This window comes from Pleurodeles waltl, chromosome 1_2, assembly GCF_031143425.1.
Source record: "Pleurodeles waltl isolate 20211129_DDA chromosome 1_2, aPleWal1.hap1.20221129, whole genome shotgun sequence".
NCBI classification, from domain to species: domain Eukaryota; kingdom Metazoa; phylum Chordata; class Amphibia; order Caudata; family Salamandridae; genus Pleurodeles; species Pleurodeles waltl.
In genome coordinates this window covers 367,208,076-367,229,276 of record NC_090437.1, presented here as the reverse complement: position 1 = coordinate 367,229,276, position 21,201 = coordinate 367,208,076, and positions in this window count along the sequence as shown.

The following is a 21,201-nucleotide window of genomic DNA, read 5'->3' as shown; positions in this document are numbered from 1 at the left end:
GATTGTTCTTGTGTTGTATTTTTACTTTATTACTGTTTGTGTGATGCATAAACTGTTTACTCATTGCCTCTAAATAAAGCCTGGCTGCTTTTGTGCCAAGCTCCCAGAGGGTTAAGCCCAGTTTAATTTACTTAATGTGTATGGTTCACCAGGACAAGGATCCTGATTGTTTCTTGAGTGGGGCTTCCACCCCCCTCAACCAATAATTATTTCTTACACTGTGCAAACATGTTTGCACAGGGATCGGAATTACAAGATGTGTAATAGTTATTGCATCCTCGCAGTTTTGCCCGATAAAGTCCAACAGGTCAAACCTGCTGAAGTTTATCTTGGAAAAATGCCTGATATTGACTAGCAAATGCAGATTTGGATGTGGTATGCATCAATATTCGCATGTTATTCCACAAAAGCTAGTAATCTGGTGATGTTTATCGCACCCGCTAAAATCTGAATCTGTGGGGCTAGGTTTATCAGGTGTAATTAATGTCACACCATGTACAGGGCTGCTTGGAACAAGGGTTTAAGAGCCTGAAGCTTCACACAAACTGGAAGGGAATAGGAGACATCTAATTCAAAATGGATAGCCAGAGCTACCACAGAAATTATCAGGTGCAGCTGAGGGTGTAGTGCAAAGTGATTAGTACATGTTATGAAATAAGGCCCATATTTTACTTTTTTAGCGCCACATTTGCGCCGCTTTTTGATGCAAAAACGGCGCAAATACAAAATACAAAACAATTGTATTTTGCAAAAAATGACTCAAATCCGGCGCTAAAAAGTATAAATATGGGCCTAAGTATTCATGCTGTTAAAATAAATCTGCAATAGTCTCATGCCTATCCTAAAAGTATGTACTGACTCAGAGGATAGAAGTGCAGAGAGACATTCCAAGACATAGACAAAGAGAAACAGTGATGAGTTCCCCTACCTTTCAAGGGTCCCCCCGGTAATAGATTGGGAAAGTCACATGGGGCTAGTGCAGTGATAAATAGTTGTTGCATTTTATCCTCTCAAAAAGAAAAGGTTAGCCATTTACTTTTGTTTACATGAAATGCACAAAAATTATCCTAAGAGGCATTTTCCTCTTTGTATGTGTGCTGCAGAAAGCAGCACACATGGAAAGAGAAAGAAAGTGGAGAAATGAAAATATTTCTTCTCTTTACGTCTCCTCTGGGGATGAATACGGTTTTGCCACAGTCCCAGGTTTACGTCATTATGCAAATCTGGGTCAGCATCAAAATCCATGGGTGTTGAGGGGGAAAACCCACCACATTGCTCATGGAATGGTTCCCTGGTGCAGAGTAAGGCAACACAGCAACTTGCACTGCTTTGTCTTACTGCATATGAATGAGTTCATGCAAAGTCATGCAAAATGGCTTTGTGTGGAATCATAGATATTGTTGAGCGGCTTGCGCTGCCAAAGCATAAAAAAAGTGAGAATCCAGTGGTGCAAGCCTCCCATAAATATGGCCCCTAGTTCCTAATCTAACCTAGTTTTGGAAAATCAAAGATGTGAAAGTATATAATTTCTAAAAGAGCATCTCACTGAGAATATTAAGTAGAATCTCTCACCAATTGGTTCAGGCAAGGTAAAGTTAGTCTCAGAAATTAATCCAAGTCACGTCAGGAAAGAGAATAGGACAAAATGTGTCATATTTCTTTCTCTCTGAGCCAAGAGTCTACGGAGTCTCCTAAGTAGTCTTGCAAATCTCTCTAGTCTAACGAGTATGGTGTGTCTAGTCTTGCCTTTGTATCTTAGTCTGGTAATGCACTTTTATAACACTATACACTGCAACAAGTTATAAAGCTTGAGTAGATAAACTTCAGCTCTAGCCAATCAGAGCTTGAAGACTTCATGTCATCAGAACTGCTTCTGTAGAGATGGCAAGTTTTAGCAAAGTTCTATATACACAATACATATAACTATTATCTAAATAATAATGACACACTCATGTCTCTTCCCACTAGTCAATATCTATAAGGGAAAGAACAGTTAGGTGAGCATGATACATATTGCACGTGATTTTATTTTCATTCTCACTTTTCTTTCCAACAAAGTCTATTCAAAGAGAAACAGTTTTAAGATTAATCTAACATTGCAGTAATTATTTTCATAGTTTAAATGGTCACGAAACAAAACACTAACACTCTCTATTCATTTATTTGTTACCATAGAAAATTTGTGTTATGAAATGTTGCCGTTATGACCATGACACAGAACAAAACTAACAAAGAGGAAAGAGCGAAGGATGAAAGCAGTTCAACCAAGTAAATGTTGTCGTACAAGCTTCAAATGCGAATCCCACATTTAAATATGGTGTTTAGTTAAGGCCTACAAAATTGTACAGGTTAAAAATATAATGTTTTTATTCATATAAGGAACTCTCTCTCATCAATGTAGCAAATACTGTCTGTATAGCTTAAGTTTATTGTTCATGCGTCTGAAGGTCCCATGCAGCTGATAATATAGAAGGCTGACGGATTATCTGGTTTTGGAGTTTACTGAGATTTAATGTGATGGGCAACAAGGCAAATAGGTATGATTGGCAAGGATATTGAGTATTTTGCTTCTGAAAATTTAATTTTGTTTTTGGCAGAAGTGTGATTCTTTGATTGGTGACAAAATGTGACATTTAGGAGGCAGACAAAAACGTTTTAGATTTATTTTGGATTCACAGAATTGTAATCTTGCAGTGCACAGTATGGAATATGCAGAGAAGAGAGAAAGTACCAGAAATACACAATCGAATGCCTGAGGCACTGTTTGTTCAACAGTGGAATTTTTTATTTATTTATTTATTCCAGAGGAGATGTGATGCCAATTTAAATTGCCTAATCATTGTGGCTGCTAGGTAATGAAGGTCTATACCGCTGGCACGGGGGCCATTTTTTAGTTTTTTTTAGTTTCAATATTTATATAGCATAGACCAAGCTGCAGGGGCAACAGATGGCCTACAAATGAAGTATTGTAAACACAAATAACATGGGTTTTACAAGCGATTACAAGAGATGGCGACCATGGGCTGAAGATAGAGTATGGGAGCAGTTCATCCAAAGGGATGGAGGATTACAGTGGAAAAACGTTTTTTAAGCAATGCACCTCAAGGTCTTTCCTAAATCCAAAGAGGTTTGAGTTTATTATTAGGGCATCTGGAAATGGAGTTCCTAAGTCTTGTGGCCAGGTATGAGAATGCTTTGTTGGAGATTTTACTTTTCCTTCATTTCGAGATTTAAAGAATGAGGCATCTACCCAAAGATACACTGGCAGGCTTTGAGGAGTAGAAAACAATTGAGATATTTATGCATTGATAATGGGGAAGAAGGGTGAGTGGATGATATTACAACACATTTTTATGACAATTGAAAGCAATCTGTCCCTGCTGATGGTCATTGCTAAATGACTAGCATAGGTTTTAATGATGAATGGTGAAGGATCTATGAACCTCATGAATTGCAATTACGGTCAAAGTTTGTAAATAACTGAGCCACAGTCAAGGGTAGAAGAGGTATCGACAAGCAAAACATCTGAACCTATATGTTAAGAGACACACTGTGGGTTCTCAAATGCAATTGATGATCTTAGTTTGCAGGAAAATTGATTAACGCTGTTCTATCTTTGATACTTTGGGGACGTTTTGGGATTTAAGTGCCTAAAGGTTAAACAGTAAAAATGAACTGTGGTTCTAGAAGAAATGCTACTGTTTGGATAGACTGTGTCTATTTAGAAGGAACGGAAAGTGGAAAGTGTACTAGGAAAGAAGAGGTGTAGTAATCAATCAGAAGTAGTATTTGGAGTATGGAGATAAGCAGTTGTACCTTGCCATTACCCTTCAAGTATATGTAGTTGTAAAGTGACAGGTTGTCCTGGAGGTTTCTCAGCATTATTATCGAGCAAGACTGAAGAGTCATCAGGTAGATGAAAATTATGTTTTTAAAAAACCGTTCATTACAGCACACATTCTTTTGGATAAAGAAAGTTGTTTGAGGTGTTCGTTTGCATAAGAGTGAAAAGGACATTGTGAGTTTGGGGAGATGAAGATTGTTTATATGCAAAGAGTATTTGAGGACAGAAAGCATACAGAGCTGCTGATGTTGTGTGCAATTGCTAAATTTCTATTTCTTTAATAGATAAATTGAGATGTGAAGGAAACATAAGACTAATATGGATCTGTGGCCATCCCATGGTACTATGTTCATGGAGAGGAAAGGATTTGTCAAAGTTAGAAAAGTCAAAACTATGAGGTGGTTGAGATTTTCCGACTGTGAAGGGGTGGAATGCCTTCCAGTTGATGCCCTTAATCATTGTGATTGCACGATATAGGAGACATCCTGTTTTATTAGTTTTGCATGAAGCTAGAATTACCAAATGATTGAGACAATAAAGAGAGTCAGAAGCCCTCTATGACAAGGGCCCAGTGACACAACTTGAGTGGACCTCATTACTGCTGAACATAGCATGGAGGGAACCTGAGTCTCTTCAATGATAAGAATGACTAGGTCTGTGCTTAGATAGAATATTGGGGGGCAAAATATTACATCAAAAATATTGATGACAAAAATATTGTGAAGGTAAATGTCTATAGGTAAGCACAATTTTACTATATATAACTCCACATATTTGTACCTGGACTATGTATATTTCTTCAAGCTAAGTAGATTTGGAGTTAAGAATAGTAAATCTATACTTACCTATTTGTGCTTACATTCTCACTTTTTTGATCCTCAATATTTTTGACAAAATTTTCTACCTGCACTATATTCTTGTTTCAAATATGCTGTCAGTGATCCACTAGGACAGAAGCAAAATGAGTGAGAGGTAGATCTGCAAAGGAGGACCAAAATATAACCATCTAAAAAGGTTCCCTTTGTTGACAGAAATCTTACAATGTGTTACATTTCTGCTTTATACCATCCCAAGCTGGAATTAATGTTAGGTTGATTTGATGAATGTAACACTTGTGGGAGCTGCTGCAATATAGTGGACCAGTTTCAATCCATGTACATTTTACTCTCTCCCTCTTCGACCTGTGATACACATTTTTACCTTTTGTCTACACAGCAGGTGTGTATAGACAATTGCAGTGTTTCCAGTAGTGCTAATTTGCTTCCAGTTCAGATATTCACCATGCTGATATTAGAATCTCAATTGATGGGATTTATTTTTTGCTGACCGTCGTTCAGAACACTGGAGATTACACTAGATCCCAGATTAACAGTATGTGTGGTTGAATGTTTATTTCTGTTTCTACTGTGGTAGCAGAATTGTGTCTAGTTCATGTTCTACAGTTATTTTTGTTTCCTTCCCCTGTTGTCAGTACTGCACATTGTGGCACTCTCTGTTAGGCAATGGTCATTCTTTATGTATTCATGTGCAGTTTGGGACACCTGTTTACCCTAAGAATCACTTTACTTCACATATACATCTTGATCATGTAAGTGCCATTACAATATTTTTGGGTACTGCTTATAGGACATCTCTTTCCTTCCTCCATAAGTGATATCAGAACATAGGCATAGTGCACTTTGTGCACGTGTTTTGGTACTCAAATCAAAATCACTTTAATACTTTAATAATTTCTTTAATGTATCTGATATATGAAATACATCACATTTTTCCTATCACCTAGTTCTATCTGATCTTGCACATACTGCATGCTGACACCAGCATTCATTTATTGATTTGCTCAACCTTTGAATACTTATTAGATTATGTTTTCCCTGAAAGTCAGCCTTGTTATTCCTGGTTGATTGCATTACTTTTTAGTGCATATAATCTGCATTGGGGTTCTTTATTGACAGTGATTGAGGGTAGTACCTTTTTAATTTCTGTACAGGACCATGGTTACTGGTGTGTTGTGTGCCTGTGTCTTGGAAATATGTAGGATACACTATTTGGTGACCTGAGGATTTTTGTTATGTGAGACATGTTCTGACTGGACTAAAGGGACATTGTGGTTAGATACATAGCCTCATATGGTCTTGTTGATCTCTTGGGACAAAACTTGTTGGCATGAACCAATTTACTAGAGTAAAGTTGTGCATTTTGCAATTTATTCTGATAAGTACATTGTCGTTGTTTAATGCTGTCAAACAGGAAAAAAACCTGCAAGTGCCTATAATGCATTGTGGCATTAAACTACTTTTCATGAACTGTTGCATGGCATCACTTTGACCTTACGAATTCATAATATTTCAGAATTATTGGTGAATGAATTGCAAATATTCTATACTTTTTTAGGTTTAAATTGAAAAGCAACAGTAAAATACTTCACTATCTTACATAATTGGAAAATGAAGTTTGAAATATGGTATGGTATATAATAAGAACAAAATACCCACTGTGCTGTATTTAAAAAAGCAATGAAGGCTACAACAGGCTTGTAGATGCGACATGGAGTTCAATCAGGATGCCAATATATCACATTTAATAATGTTTTAACGTCCCTTCTTCTGTGGAAAATCTCTATGTTTTCCACAAGACACAAATTATAATTGAACTGCTACACAGTTTCTATTGAAGTCAGACTGTAAAGACTTTGAAAATGTGTTAATCATCAACCTTGGCTAGCCCATCGGAATCGTTTAGCATCCAATAGAGAGATAAATACATACATAATTGAAATTTAAATCAGAGTTTCCACCTTTAAGTCACAGAGAGAGTTAACCTATATATCAATTTTGACTCACATTATTATATTTTTTTATCACTCCTGTAAAGGTTGTTGTTTTGTAGTTTGTAAGTGTGGATTAATCCTACTCCGGTTGGCATGCCCTTGCTTGCTTGCTGCAAAGAATGTTATTAAATTAAGCAAAATACTTGTGTTCGACCTAGGGCCATATTATAGAAACCCTGGGGCGCAACAGTGCTTGAGCCCATTGCACGTTGATATTACGGAAGGGGCCACAAATGCTTGTGAGGCCCCTTCTGTAATACATATAGCGTTGGCACACATATAGTGATGCAAAGGAGGGGATCCCTTCTAACCTGCCCATGCTCTGTATTAGATACGCAGGCGCATAATACAAAGAAGCTGCCAGGAAGCACCCCCTGATGTCAGCCCTGGGGCAACGCATTCAATGTAATACGGTGAAATCTCCTTCTTTGCGCCGGGTGCACCTGGCACAAACAAAGAGAATGTGCTGCATTCTATATTATGGCCACAGGTGGGCTAGCTATGTGGTGAGAGAGACATCGTCCAGGCTAGTTGTAGACTCTGCCAGGTGCAAAGCAACGATGCTTGCTGTGAAAGGGCAGAGGTGTGCAGGTGGTTTCAGTTAGATTTGTGGCCTGCAGACTCAGTACATACGGCAATATAGCAGGGATATTCAGAAGGACACCTCGGGCCATCTTATAGAAGTTCCTTGGGGGGGGGGAATGAGCATTTTGACCCGCTTTGCATGCCCCTGGGCATTTTGGTATTACAAAAGGGGCTGCAAATACGTGGGTAATACAGATAGTGTTGGCACACATAGAGCACCAGCGCAATCATTGGGAAGGTTTCCTCATTTGCATGGGTTCGTGGCCCTATGCAAACAAGGGGATCACTTTGCCTCTGCACTCACACTGTATTACCAATGTGTGTGCATAGACAAACATGCCTTTAGGAGGCACACATTCAGTACATTCACTACAAAAAGGTGGCACTCTTTCACTGCAGCTTCTAAAGGCAGCCATCTAGGGGGAGAAAAGTGGTCCCATGGACCCCTCAAACATCCCCTAACAGGCAGGTGCAGTCACTTACTACACCCACCTGCAAGGAGATCTCCAAACCCCCTTAAAGTACAGAAAGGGTGCTACCTGCACAGACAAACGTGGAGCAGCTTTTAACTAGCTGTTCTGTATTTCTCTTGAATGCACTGCCCCAAGGGAAGCATGAGTTTGTGGCTGCCATGGGGGCAGCACATTCACTCTAATATGGTGCAGTTTCCTTGTTTGTACAGGGCACACCTTTTGGAACGTGCTACATGGTGCAAAAAAGGAAAGTGCGTTGTATGTGTAATATGGCCCCTCGTGTACAAATTGTACCCTCAATGGTAATGGTGTGGCAATGACTGTGCATGATTTTGTTCTGATGTTTGCTGTGATCTGTATTTTTTAACCATTGAGACATCAACAGCTCAGGCGCACCTTCAGATATGTCAGAAGTAAGACTTCTCCTTACAAACACACATCATTTCAATGTAGAATGTGTGCTTATTTCTGTATTCATATATAGTTCTCTGTAGATACTGGCTGTAGCAATGCTTTTGTAGGCAATGGGGGAAGTATTCCAGCATGGAAATCCGGACATCCTTAGAGATTGTAAACCATATTAAAGTTAAAAACATACACAAAGCTCCTTAAACAATAAAATAAGCATGTTACAGCGTGTCCACAGGAGTTTTTTTTCTACAGAACTGCACCAGAGCTGTGAGTTTTGGCGGGGTCTTTTTTGAAGGCTGAGAAAGTGCCTAAGGGTGCAGTGTTATTACTGTTCATATTTCTTTCAGCCTTTATCTAAATTGGGAAAATTCTATGCACTTTTTTTAACTGTTTTGTGCTCCCAATGAAACTTAGCGCACTATATTGATACTTTGTATAGGTATTTGATATGCAGGAAATGAAGGCGAGTAATGGCTACAGAGTTAAATAATAATAGGCTGGAAGGGAGGGGTGAGTCTTTAGTCTTATTGCTTAATTTATAATGTGACCCTTAGTTCTGAGAGGTGCTCAGACGGTGCTGTATTTTGTAAAACCTACAAGACTGAGGGAATTTTGCTGAATTTCTCATATCTGGATTAGTGAATGATGAGTACATTAAAGTAGCCTACTTCTTGATTCAGGATTATTAATACTTTCTGCCGACACTAGCATAATGCAAGTGTCAAAAAAACCCACAAAAGGTCTGATGTAGACTTTTGTGGAGAAGTTACTCCATGAATACCTGGGCAAAAAAGAGGAAATTATTTGATTTCCCCCAGAAAACAACACAATGCATGTGTATTACAGTGCACCATAGACATCCAATATGTTTGACACTTGTATTGCCATCTATGCATAGGAATTTGTACTGAAAGGATATGTTTCCAGTACAAATCCTATTTTTGACAGGGCACAATCCTCTCTGTGCTTGAGTGTGATGCTGCCTGTGGTGCACAGCAGTCGGTCAGTGTGCTGGCACAGAGGCTGACATCAGCAAAAAGCCAGTTCTGATAGATATGGCTCTTCGCTGTGTATGTCCCTTCATGCAGCACAATACAGCATATTTGTATGCTGCATTGCATCGAGTGAAAACCTAATAAATTTGAGCCCATATGTAAAAGAGGATACAAGAGAAATTTACGAGCATGGCCATGTGCTTTTGTGTCGTTGATAGCTCCAAAACGTCTCAGTCGGACTGTGTATGGCATAACCCCCTTTCTTATTTTCTTGCATTTCAGGGTTAGTGTGGGAATATGTATGCAAAAAATGAATTTCAGTTCACCAGGGGGAATACTGGTTTGTTGTTCTGTATGTTGGTTGGGAGATGCTGACAACATTTGTAGTGTTGGAGTATCACTACCAAAAATCATAGAAAGCAGTGGGCCTTGTCACATTTCAGTGTAAATGCACCTGCTTCACTGTTGTGTTACTGTGCTGCTTTTAATATCCTAGAATTATAACAATGATTCTGGTGGAAATGTATAGAGGGCATGTCCATCCTCTAACAGCATTTCAAAAATGCTCAACTGCTTTAGCTATAACTTGACAAATCTCTACCTCCAGTTTACATATGGATATCACCTCTTTCATACATACAGAAGGTTGCTCATTGACTGCTTACTCTTTGATGTTAACTGAGATGTGAATTGTGTTGTTCATATGGATATAAATATTTTATACAACTCCCTGTCTGTGGTTCTTTCCTCATTTCATTGTTTAGGTGATTATCATTTGGGCACCATTTTTTCTATTTTCTGTTAGTACATATGATAATGTTGCCCATTATTAATATCAAAGTATAAAACTTCATTGCTTCATAATTGTACAACCTTTTTAAGACCAAGCTCATCAAACTCGGGAAGTACTGTTTAAGTTATGACTTTTTAAATTTCAGAAAATGTCTCAGTTCTGTGAGTAATTACGCACCATATAAATCAATGGAGAAATACTTTCAAAATACATATAAAATCAGGCAATGCATTTACCAATGTCTCCTTTTGCATATAGGTCGCGGTCATCGGTGGGCTCTGAGGACCAGCTGGAGAAGTTTGGGCGGCTCCCATTTTTGGCAGGAGCAGTTACAGAAAGTGGTTGCAGCTGGTGCAAGGCCACTGCAATGGACCACTTGGAAAAGCACTGCACAGGTGGACTGCAAAGTGAGTCTGGTAGGTCGACTTGGATTGTCAAGGTCGCAATGGGTGGGGGACCCTTAGGGTACAGTTGGATCTTCGGTGAGGGGCACAGGGTGGCCGGGTGCAGAGTGAATCAGTGAGCCCAGAGCTGTGCACAAGGGTGCCCTCAGAAGCAGGAGGTAGGTCACTTTGAGAGTCACTTGCAGGCCAGCAGGGGCAATATGGTGGGAAGTCCTGATGTTTTCTAAAGTCCCTCAACTGGGGCTTCCCCCTGGTCTTTTTGCAGTCCAGAGTGGACTGTCCTTCTGGGTGTCTGACATAGAGTGACTAGTACCTGGGGCTATTGTGCACTTCGGCCACTGGAGATTGCAGTGCCACCAAACTTGCCACACTGATAGACAATGTCCTCATGGTCTGTTGGGCAAAACTTGGTCCAACTGTGACATCCAGTTCCTTGGTCAGCTGCCGGTCAGTGAACTGGACTTCACTGGTCTTTTGGTCTTTGTAACTGGAGATTGATGCCTTCACTCTGAAGGGAGATCTTCAGAAGTTTAAAGAGTGACCGTCCTCTGGGGGTTTGTAGAGTTTGTCTGATGTCCAAACAACCCCTCAACTGAGATTGTCAAGTCCTGCGTGCAGCATGCATAGTTTGGTGCCTTCTTCTTGGTACACCAGGACTTCAGTTCTCTAGCCTTGAGTCTTCCTTGTTGCTGGTCTTCTTTTCTCTTTGGACTCTGAGTCTCTGGTCTAGGGGTGCCCACTAAATACTTTATTTGGTGGGTGTTTAGGGGAGTACCTAGTAGTGACCAATGGGTCATCTACCTTAGGGTGGCTACACCAACTAAGTGACCACCTCCTCCGGGCAGAGGTCACTTTCCTACACCTGATTGGCTATTTTCATCCATGCAAGTTGGAGGAAAAAGAAATGGAGGGGTCACCTCACATGCAGCACTTTTGGGGTGGTGAAAGCTGGGGCTGACCATTTCTCCTATCCTTTGTGTGTTTTTCTGCCATTGCTCCCACCAAAAGTGGGGTTTGCAATGGTGGTGGCCATCTGCTGCTAGCAGCAGGCCTGGGTGGTGAGTTTTAAAAGAGGTAAGTCCTTTAAAGCTCACTAGCAGGGCAGTGCACATTCCTGAGGAGGGAGGTGTGACACCTCCACCTAGGAAGGGCTTCCTAGCCCCAGGGTTCAAGATTCTTGTCTGGTGGTGGCAGGCTGGTTGTGACAGGCCAGCAACCATGCCAGTGTTAATTAGCTTTGCAGGGGTTACCTCTAAGGTGGTCCCTGTGTACATTTTGCAATAAATCCAATACTGGAGCCTGTTTGGATTTATCATTTTGAGTTGTTTGATACCAAACAACCCAGGGTTCAGAGTTGCCATCATGCAGTTGGGAAACTCCTACTGACCAGTGTCCAGCACAATCATTTAAAATGGCTGCTCGGTTCACTTACTATGTCCCAGGTTTGGCAAGGACACCGTAGGGGAATATTGTTCATGCATCTATGCCCACACATACAGTATAGTGTACCCTACCTTAAGGCTTGAAGGCCTGTCAGAGGGGTGACTTACCTATATTGCATGCAGTGTATAGTGAACAGGGCACACAGGCTGGGTGTCATGTCAAGTTTGCATTTTAAGATTGCACCAGGACACTCAGCCTGCAATGGTAGTGCTGGGTACATCTGGATGCCTGGCCCTAGAGTGTGGCACAATCTATGCTGCTGCCCTCAGGGGCCTAACATTAGTACCCCATGCCCCGGGTACCTAAGTACCATTTACTAGGGACATATAGTGGCAGCTAAAGGTGTTGGCATGTGTACCAATCATCACAACAGTTTTGGGAAAGAGATCTGGCTCTGTAACTCTGGTTAGCAGGGGTGCTGGGCACTAACAATTTGAGACCACACCAATTACCAGGCAAAGGTGGGGGGCTAACCATGACAAAAGATTTATGATGAATGATGCAATGAACGAGCCCAGGTTTTTTTTTTACAGGAAACACACTATAAGAAATAGGAGGAGCAGGAAAAATTACTTTTTTAAATACTTGGGGACAGATTTAAGAAAAGTGGCACTGCATCTAGTGCAGCGCCACTTTCCTTGCGCCCCTTAACACCCCCCTACTGCCACCATGAGTGCACCATATTTAAGATATGGTGCACCATGGCTCAGGATAGGGGTCAATAGTGTCATTTTTTATGCTAATGCTGTACTCTGCACAATTTTGGTGCTACTCCTGCAGAGTACATAGGAACCCATTATAAATAATAGAAACCCCCTTTTAACGCCTGCTCTGAGCAAGCGTTAAAAGTGTGGAAACAAATGGCTCAAGAAAATCTCTTAAATTCCTAACAGGGGAATGTCCCCTTATCATATGTTATACCTGGCACTGGCATAACATGGCAAAAATGTTTACAGAGTGGCTCAATGCATGCATTGCAGCACTTTGTAAATATGGCGTGGGAAAAATTCCACTTTAGCGCTGCCTTAGCGTCAGAATAATGACACTAAGGCAGTGATACGGTTGCATTAGGGGCTCTCAGTTCGGCCACCAAAAATTAAACACTGGCTAAGGATGGATTAGGAGGGCCTTGATTTACGATGTGCTCTGAATCAATGATTAGAAATGACAGATTTGTTTGGGTACGCAGTTGTGAAGGTGGGAATCTTCCATGGAAAACAATTGTGTAAGGACAAAATGCTATCACATTTTAGCATTTTCACTTTTCTCTTTTCTTTTCTGTTTGAAAATAGTTGTAGCTACACCGTTTTGCAGAGTTTTCTATTCGACTTCGCATCATATAAATGCATCTAGTCCTGCCCTTTGTAAGGAGTAAATCATACATTTCTGGAATTAAGATGGCTCTGACAAAAACGTTTCTGAGGACCCCCAAACACTGGGTGCTGTAGGCATGCACAGATTTAACCAGGATTTGCCACCATGAATAGCATACTCCATGCCCCAGGAGCAAAATATACTTGTGCAATATTAAACTATGATCATGTTCAAAGTGTTTTAATAACTGCAAGCCCTGAGATTCAGTACATTTTTGAGTTTGCAACTGCCCAAAAACTTTTAAATATACTATCCAAATTGTTTAATACGTTAAGTAACCAATCAGGAATCAGTATTTGGAAGGGTTGTGGAGCGCATCTCTTTCTAAATCTAAGGCCACATGTACAACCACATGTTCCTATAGACACAGAATGGGCAAAACTGCTTGCTACATCTAGGGCCAGATGTAGCAAAAGTTTGCGAGTCGCAAATGGCCCGAATCGCTATTTGCGACTCTGCAAAATCGGAAATGGGATGCAAAAATCCCATTTCCGACTCGCAAAAAGTGATGCGAGCCGTTACCGACTAGCAAAATGTGCGACCCCATTTTGTGACGCGCAAATAGTAAGTCGCAATTTGCGAGTCGCAAACCATATGCAATTGCAACTCGCAAATTGCGACTAGTCGCAAAAAGCCCAGTTTGCATGTCCCATTTACCACTAACTCAGAGCAGGTGGTAATCATTACCAAAGTATAAAAGGAGACCCAGAAGGCATCTGGGTTACTCAAGATGGCGGAGATATACCTAATAGCAGTGAGGAGGAGAGTCCACGCAGCCCATCAGAGGAGGAGGAGGAGCCAGAGACAGGAGAAGATTTACAGAACAAGGCAGACTATTTTTCAGCAAACTGAGGAAGAGATCTATGACAAATACAGACTTAGCAGCGCAGCTATACTAGAATTAATTGAATTACTCAAACCACAGCTAGAACGCCAGACTCGGCGCGGCTGCGCCATCCCTACGCATGTGCAAGTGCTATGCTCACTGCACCTCTTGGCCTCGGGGAGCTATCAGGGGGTCATTGCTGTGGCAGGTGGGGTATCTCAAAGTGCACTATCAAGGTTCCTCAGGGCATTCCTAGATGCCATACTCACACACATGTCTCACTACATATACCTACCCAGGAATGAGGCAGAAATTAACAGCACCAAGTTGGACTTTTACCGGATTGCCAACTTTCCCCATGTAGTAGGGTGTGTAGATGGGACACATATTCAAATATGTCCTCCTGCAAACCTGGAATATCTGTTCCGCAACAGAAAGTGTACCCACTCACTCAATATTCAGGTTGTTTGTGACGCCCATTATGTCATCACTGACATTGTAGCGAAATTTCCAGGCAGTACTCATGACTCCTACATTTTTAGGCACAGTGGGATACACCAACGCCTGGAACGTGGGGAGTTTGGAGACGGATACCTCCTAGGTAGAGCTGCATACACCTTGTGGACATACACACAGATCAATGTGCACACCAACCAATACTTTCTAACAGTGTACTGTTTGTGCCCAACAGGTGACAGTGCATATGCACTACGGCCATGGATAATGACTCCGTACTTAACACCCAGCAATGAATGTGAGAGACGATACAACAGTGCACATAAGAGGACCAGGAACCTGATTGAACGCACCTTCGGATTGCTGAAAGCACAGTTCAGATGCCTCCACCATACCCCCATTACGGCATTCAAAATTGTTGTCGCATGCGCAATCCTGCACAATATTGCCACCCGACGTGGGCTAGCTCTCACCCCTGCAGACCCAGATTCTGAGGATGAAGAGCAAGAGCAACCACATCGCCATCATGGGGATCGGAGCATCGCAAATCAAGGCAGACTGAGACGGCAACACATCGCAACCCAATACTTTGGAAGGTACGTGTCAACTTCAACCATACTCACCTATTGACCAAAAACTCCATTTGTTAAGTGGAACAAAAAAACTATTTAATATGTGCAGAAAGTGAACTATTTACAATGACAAACTGTTCAGGGAGTTCAGAAAGCCAACCAGGCATGGGGCACATTGCAGTCATGTGCCCCAACATCAGGGACAGTGTTTAGTTTATGACCTACGGCGGCCTCTGCCAGCCTGGCTGGTCCCAAGTTGTTCAGCAGTGCTCTGCCTCGTACTCCCATTCCGGAGCACCCTGGTGTCACCAGCAGAGACACTGCTCACAGTGGAGCCCTCTTCGCTGTCCTGTGGGGTGTCCCCTGTATCCCTGGACACATGCCGTGCCTCCATGAGATCGATCACATGGGTGATCCGGCCCAGGCCTCTTGCCACATCACCTGCAAAGTGGCCCATTTCCACATGGAGGCCGACTGTTCTTCTTGACAGCCCAGTGGTGTTGACTGCCAGTCTGCTAATTGAGGAGGCCATCCTGTCCAGCCTCTGGAGCAGCTGGCGGTCCCTGCGCCGCCCACCCTCGCTCTGTGACAACAGTCCAGCCACCAGTTCCCGCATGGACAGGGCTAGGTCCCCAGTGTTGTTGCCTATGACGTCCAATTGTGCATGGAGCTGCTGCATGCTGTTCTCATTGCTCCTTACAAAGCGGTGCAGAACCCCACTAATCCTCCCTAAAATTTGGTTCTGCAGGCGCTGACCACGTAGCAGTTGTGCCTCTGTCATGGTGGTGGATGGACGCCCGGACTCTGCCTGCAGCCCTGCTCTCCTCTACCTGCGTCGCCTGCGCAGCGGTGGATGCCCTGTGAGATGTACAGTGGCACTCCTGGCTGTTGCTGGTGCTGCCTCCGGAACCACTGTTGCAGCAGGTGTTGTCATCAAGGGGATGGTGTTGGTGGTGCAGGTGGGAGTGGTGGCAGCTCCTGTGCTTTCTTCATGGGGCTGGCTGACTGTTGGCACCTGGCTGCTGTGGCTGGTGGTGGGGTCTTATGGGAGACCTGTGGGACATGGGGAACAGACTGTCAGTGTCTACTATCTGTTGCACACTTCCTAATAAACATTTGCCTATTGACTGCCTACTTGACTACATTGCCCATAATGCATAATGCATCATGCTGGTATATGCTACCCTGAAATGCATGCCCCTGTGTACATGGTGGGTGGGGATATGGCATTGATGGGGGTACAGGCATATTACATGGTACTCACTGGTTGATGTTCTGGGCCCAGAGGTGTCCAGATCTCCGAATCCTGTTACAGCCTCCTGCTCCAGGGTCTCCTCCACCCTTTCCTCCAGGGGTGTGGGTGGTGGTATGAATGATGGTCCCCCTCCTGTGCCTCTCATCTCCCAGAGCCTTTCTGCCACCCTCTCCTTGGTCCGGGAGCGGAGGTCATACCACCTCTTCTTTATCTCATCCACACTCCTGTGGCTGACCCCCAGGGAGTTCACCTTTTCCTGAATATCCAGCCAAATTATTTTTTTAGTAGAGTCTGGCACATTGAGGGCTGCCTTCCCAAAAAGATCATCATGGTGCTGACAGCATTCCTCTGTCAGCACCTCCAGCTCCTTCTCAGAAAATTTCAATTTCCTCTTTCTGGGAGTGTCTGCCATTGTTGCTGTTGCTCTGTTTGCAGTTCTGCTGTTAAAAAGGGTGTGGTCCTCCCTCCTCCCAGGTGTATTAGTAAACTTCCTGGCTGTGATGTCATCATCATGTGCCTGGAAGTGTTTCCAGAGTGTTCTGGAGTGGTTTCTGGAGTGTTCTGCAGCACCTGCAATCAATTTTCATGATAATCGCAATTTGCGACACCCACTCGCAAATTGCGTGTCCCGTGTATCTGCGTTGCGACTCCGGGTGCGAGTCGCAATTTGTCCCTGGAAATTGTACCTGCATTCCTATTAGCGACACGCAATTTGCGAGTCGCACATGCTCGCAAATTGCGAGTCGCGAATTTTTTTGTACCTACATCTGGCCCCTAGCCCCTAATTCCTTATGGTATTTAATGTTCTGCGACTGAAATCTGGTCGCAAAAATCTCTTCTCCTGTGTAAATGTTGAAAACAAGCTTTTAGGAGTGAACAGTGGCTTGTGGGACCGCTGCCTACTCCTTAAACACGTTTGTGTAACATATTAATCAGGTACGTCGAATTGAGAACCACCTCTATCCAGTATTTTGAGAATCAACCTTTTAGTATCTAGATCGGTTTGTAATATACCTTTGCATTTGTAGAAGTAGGTGCACAGATTGTGATCTCTTTTACAGAATACATTTTAATACATTCCAAATAAGAAATTGCAAATAGCAAATCAGTAATATAAGCAATATACAATTTTTATTTGAAGGTTTTGTACTTAATGTATGGATTTACATGGTCAAGGTCACCTTTTGTGATTGCATTGCACCCATAAATCGAACTGTTGGACACATACAGGTAATATGGTCTTGCACATGAGTCTGTGAATTTAGCTCTTTAAATTGCATTTTCAAAATTCCTCATAAAAGGTAAAACAACAATTGAGATAGAGTATTAAACGTGGCCGCAAAAAGAATGGTCTTCATAGGTGATATTTCAGCCAAGACTGAGGAGGAAAATACCGTTAGTCACAATCTAATGCAAATCACTTTTTAGGTGCAACTGTTTTGTCAGCACTAACTGACTCAAGTGTCAAAAGCTTTTTAATGCAAGGACTTAAATGTAATTACTACAATGACCTACTTATATTGTACAGAACAATACTTGTGAAATTAAAACTTATTTTAGCTATTGGGGAGGTGGGGAGTGGGTGTGTTTTAAAATCAAATGCAAGTTAAATTTCAGATTGACCTGACCCAAAGATGTAATATTAGAACAATTTGATTTATGTTTTTGGTATTTTTATGTTCAATTTCCGTATTATCTACTGAGTGGTATTATTTAGTTTTTATTTTTATTATTATTGTTTGTATTATTTTATTTAGAGCATTTCAGCCGCCTTAATGCAAGGACTTGAATCCAGTTTCCTTTATTATGGTTGTGAATACAGATTTTCATGTATGGTGTGACGCACCATTTACCAAACCCTCAGGGGTATATTTATGAAGAGTTGAGCTGCACTTAGTGCAGCACCACTTTTCTTGCACCCCTTAGCGTCCCCCCCAATGCGACCATGTGTGTACCGTATTTAAATATGACGTACCATGGCAGTAGTCAGGGTGACTAGCGGCATAATTTTTTATGCTAGTTGTAAGGAAATGCCTCCTTGGCATGGTTGCCCCCTGACTTTTTGCCTTTGCTGATGCTATGTTTACAATTGAAAGTGTGCTGAGGCCTGCTAACCAGGCCCCAGCACCAGTGTTCTTTCCCTAGCCTGTACTTTTGTATCCACAATTGGCAGACCCTGGCATCCAGATAAGTCCCTTGTAACTGGTACTTCTAGTACCAAGGGCCCTGATGCCAAGGAAGGTCTCTAAGGGCTGCAGCATGTCTTATGCCACCCTGGAGACCTCTCACTCAGCACAGACACACTGCTTGCCAGCTTGTGTGTGCTAGTGAGGACAAAACGAGTAAGTCGACATGGCACTCCCCTCAGGGTGCCATGCCAGCCTCTCACTGCCTATGCAGTATAGGTAAGACACCCCTCTAGCAGGCCTTACAGCCCTAAGGCAGGGTGCACTATACCATAGGTGAGGGTACCAGTGCATGAGCACTGTACCCCTACAGTGTCTAAGCAAAACCTTAGACATTGTAAGTGCAGGGTAGCCATAAGAGTATATGGTCTGGGAGTCTGTTTTACACGAACCCCACAGCACCATAATGGCTACACTGAAAACTGGGACGTTTGGTATCAAACTTCTCAGCACAATAAATGCACACTGATGCCAGTGTACATTTTATTGCAAAATACACCCCAGAGGGCACCTTAGAGGTGCCCCCTGAAACTTAACCGACTATCTGTGTAGGCTGACTAGTTCCAGCAGCCTGCCACACTAGAGACATGTTGCTGGCCCCATGGGGAGAGTGCCTTTGTCACTCTGAGGCCAGTAACAAAGCCTGCACTGGGTGGAGATGCTAACACCTCCCCCAGGCAGGAGCTGTAACACCTGGCGGTGAGCCTCAAAGGCTCACCCCTTTGTCACAGCACCGCAGGACACTCCAGCTAGTGGAGTTGCCCGCCCCCTCCGGCCCCGGCCCCCACTTTTGGTGGCAAGGCCGGAGAAAATAATGAGAATAACAAGGAGGAGTCACTGGCCAGTCAGGACAGCCCCTAAGGTGTCCTGAGCTGAGGTGACTCTAACTTTTAGAAATCCTCCATCTTGCAGATGGAGGATTCCCCCAATAGGGTTAGGATTGTGACCCCCTCCCCTTGGGAGGAGGCACAAAGAGGGTGTACCCACCCTCAGGGCTAGTAGCCATTGGCTACTAACCCCCCAGACCTAAACACGCCCTTAAATTTAGTATTTAAGGGCTACCCTGAACCCTAGAAAATTAGATTCCTGCAACAACAAGAAGAAGGACTGCCCAGCTGAAAACCCCTGCAGAGGAAGACCAGAAGACAACAACTGCCTTGGCTCCAGAAACTCACCGGCCTGTCTCCTGCCTTCCAAAGAACTCTGCTCCAGCGACACCTTCCAAAGGGACCAGCGACCTCTGAATCCTCTGAGGACTGCCCTGCTTCGACGACGACAAGAAACTCCCGAGGACAGCGGACCTGCTCCAAAAAGACTGCATCTTTGTTTCAAGAAGCAGCTTTAAAGAACCTTGCAACTCCCCGCAAGAAGCGTGAGACTTGCAATACTGCACCCGGCGACCCCGACTCGGCTGGTGGAGAACCAACACCTCAGGGAGTACCCCCGGACTACTCTACGACTGTGAGTACCAAAACCTGTCCCCCCTGAGCCCCCACAGCGCCGCCTGCAGAGGGAATCCCGAGGCTTCCCCTGACCGCGACTCTCTGAAACTTAAGTCCCGACGCCTGGAAAAGACCCTGCACCCGCAGCCCCCAGGACCTGAAGGACCGGACTTTCACTGCAGAAGTGACCCCCAGGAGTCCCTCTCCCTTGCCCAAGTGGAGGTTTCCCCGAGGAAGCCCCCCCTTGCCTGCCTGCAGCGCTGAAGAGATCCCGTGATCTCTCATTGACTTACATTGCGAACCCGACGCTTGTTCTAACACTGCACCCGGCCGCCCCCGCGCCGCTGAGGGTGAAATTTCTGTGTGGGCTTGTGTCCCCCCCGGTGCCCTACAAAACCCCCCTGGTCTGCCCTCCGAAGACGCGGGTACTTACCTGCAAGCAGACCGGAACCGGGGCACCCCCTTCTCTCCATTATAGTCTATGCGTTTTGGGCACCGCTTTGAACTCTGCACCTGACCGGCCCTGAGCTGCTGGTGTGGTAACTTTGGGGTTGCCCTGAACCCCCAACGGTGGGCTACCTTGGACCAAGAACTGAACCCTGTAAGTGTCCTACTTACCTGGTAAAACTAACAAAAACTTACCTCCCCCAGGAACTGTGAAAATTGCACTGTGTCCACTTTTAAAGTAGCTATTTGTGAATAACTTGAAAAGTATACATGCAATTGAAATGATTCAAAGTTCCTAATGTACTTACCTGCAATACCTTTCAAACAAGATATTACATGTTAAATTTGAACCTGTGGTTCTTAAAATAAACTAAGAAAAGATATTTTTCTATAACAAAACCTATTGGCTGGATTTGTCTCTGAGTGTGTGTACCTCATTTATTGTCTATGTGTATGTACAACAAATGCTTAACACTACTCCTTGGATAAGCCTACTGCTCGACCACACTACCACAAAATAGAGCATTAGTATTATCTATTTTTACCACTATTTTACCTCTAAGCGGAACCCTTGGACTCTGTGCATGCTATTCCTTACTTTGAAATAGCACATACAGAGCCAACTTCCTACATTGGTGGATCAGCGGTGGGGTACAAGACTTTGCATTTGCTGGACTACTCAGCCAATACCTGATCACACGACAAATTCCAAAATTGTCATTAGAAATTGATTTTTGCAATTTGAAAAGTTTTCTAAATTCTTAAAAGACCTGCTAGGGCCTTGTGTTAGATCCTGTTTAGCATTTCTTTTAGAGTTTAAAAGTTTGTAAACGTTTGAATTAGATTCTAGAACCAGTTTTAGATT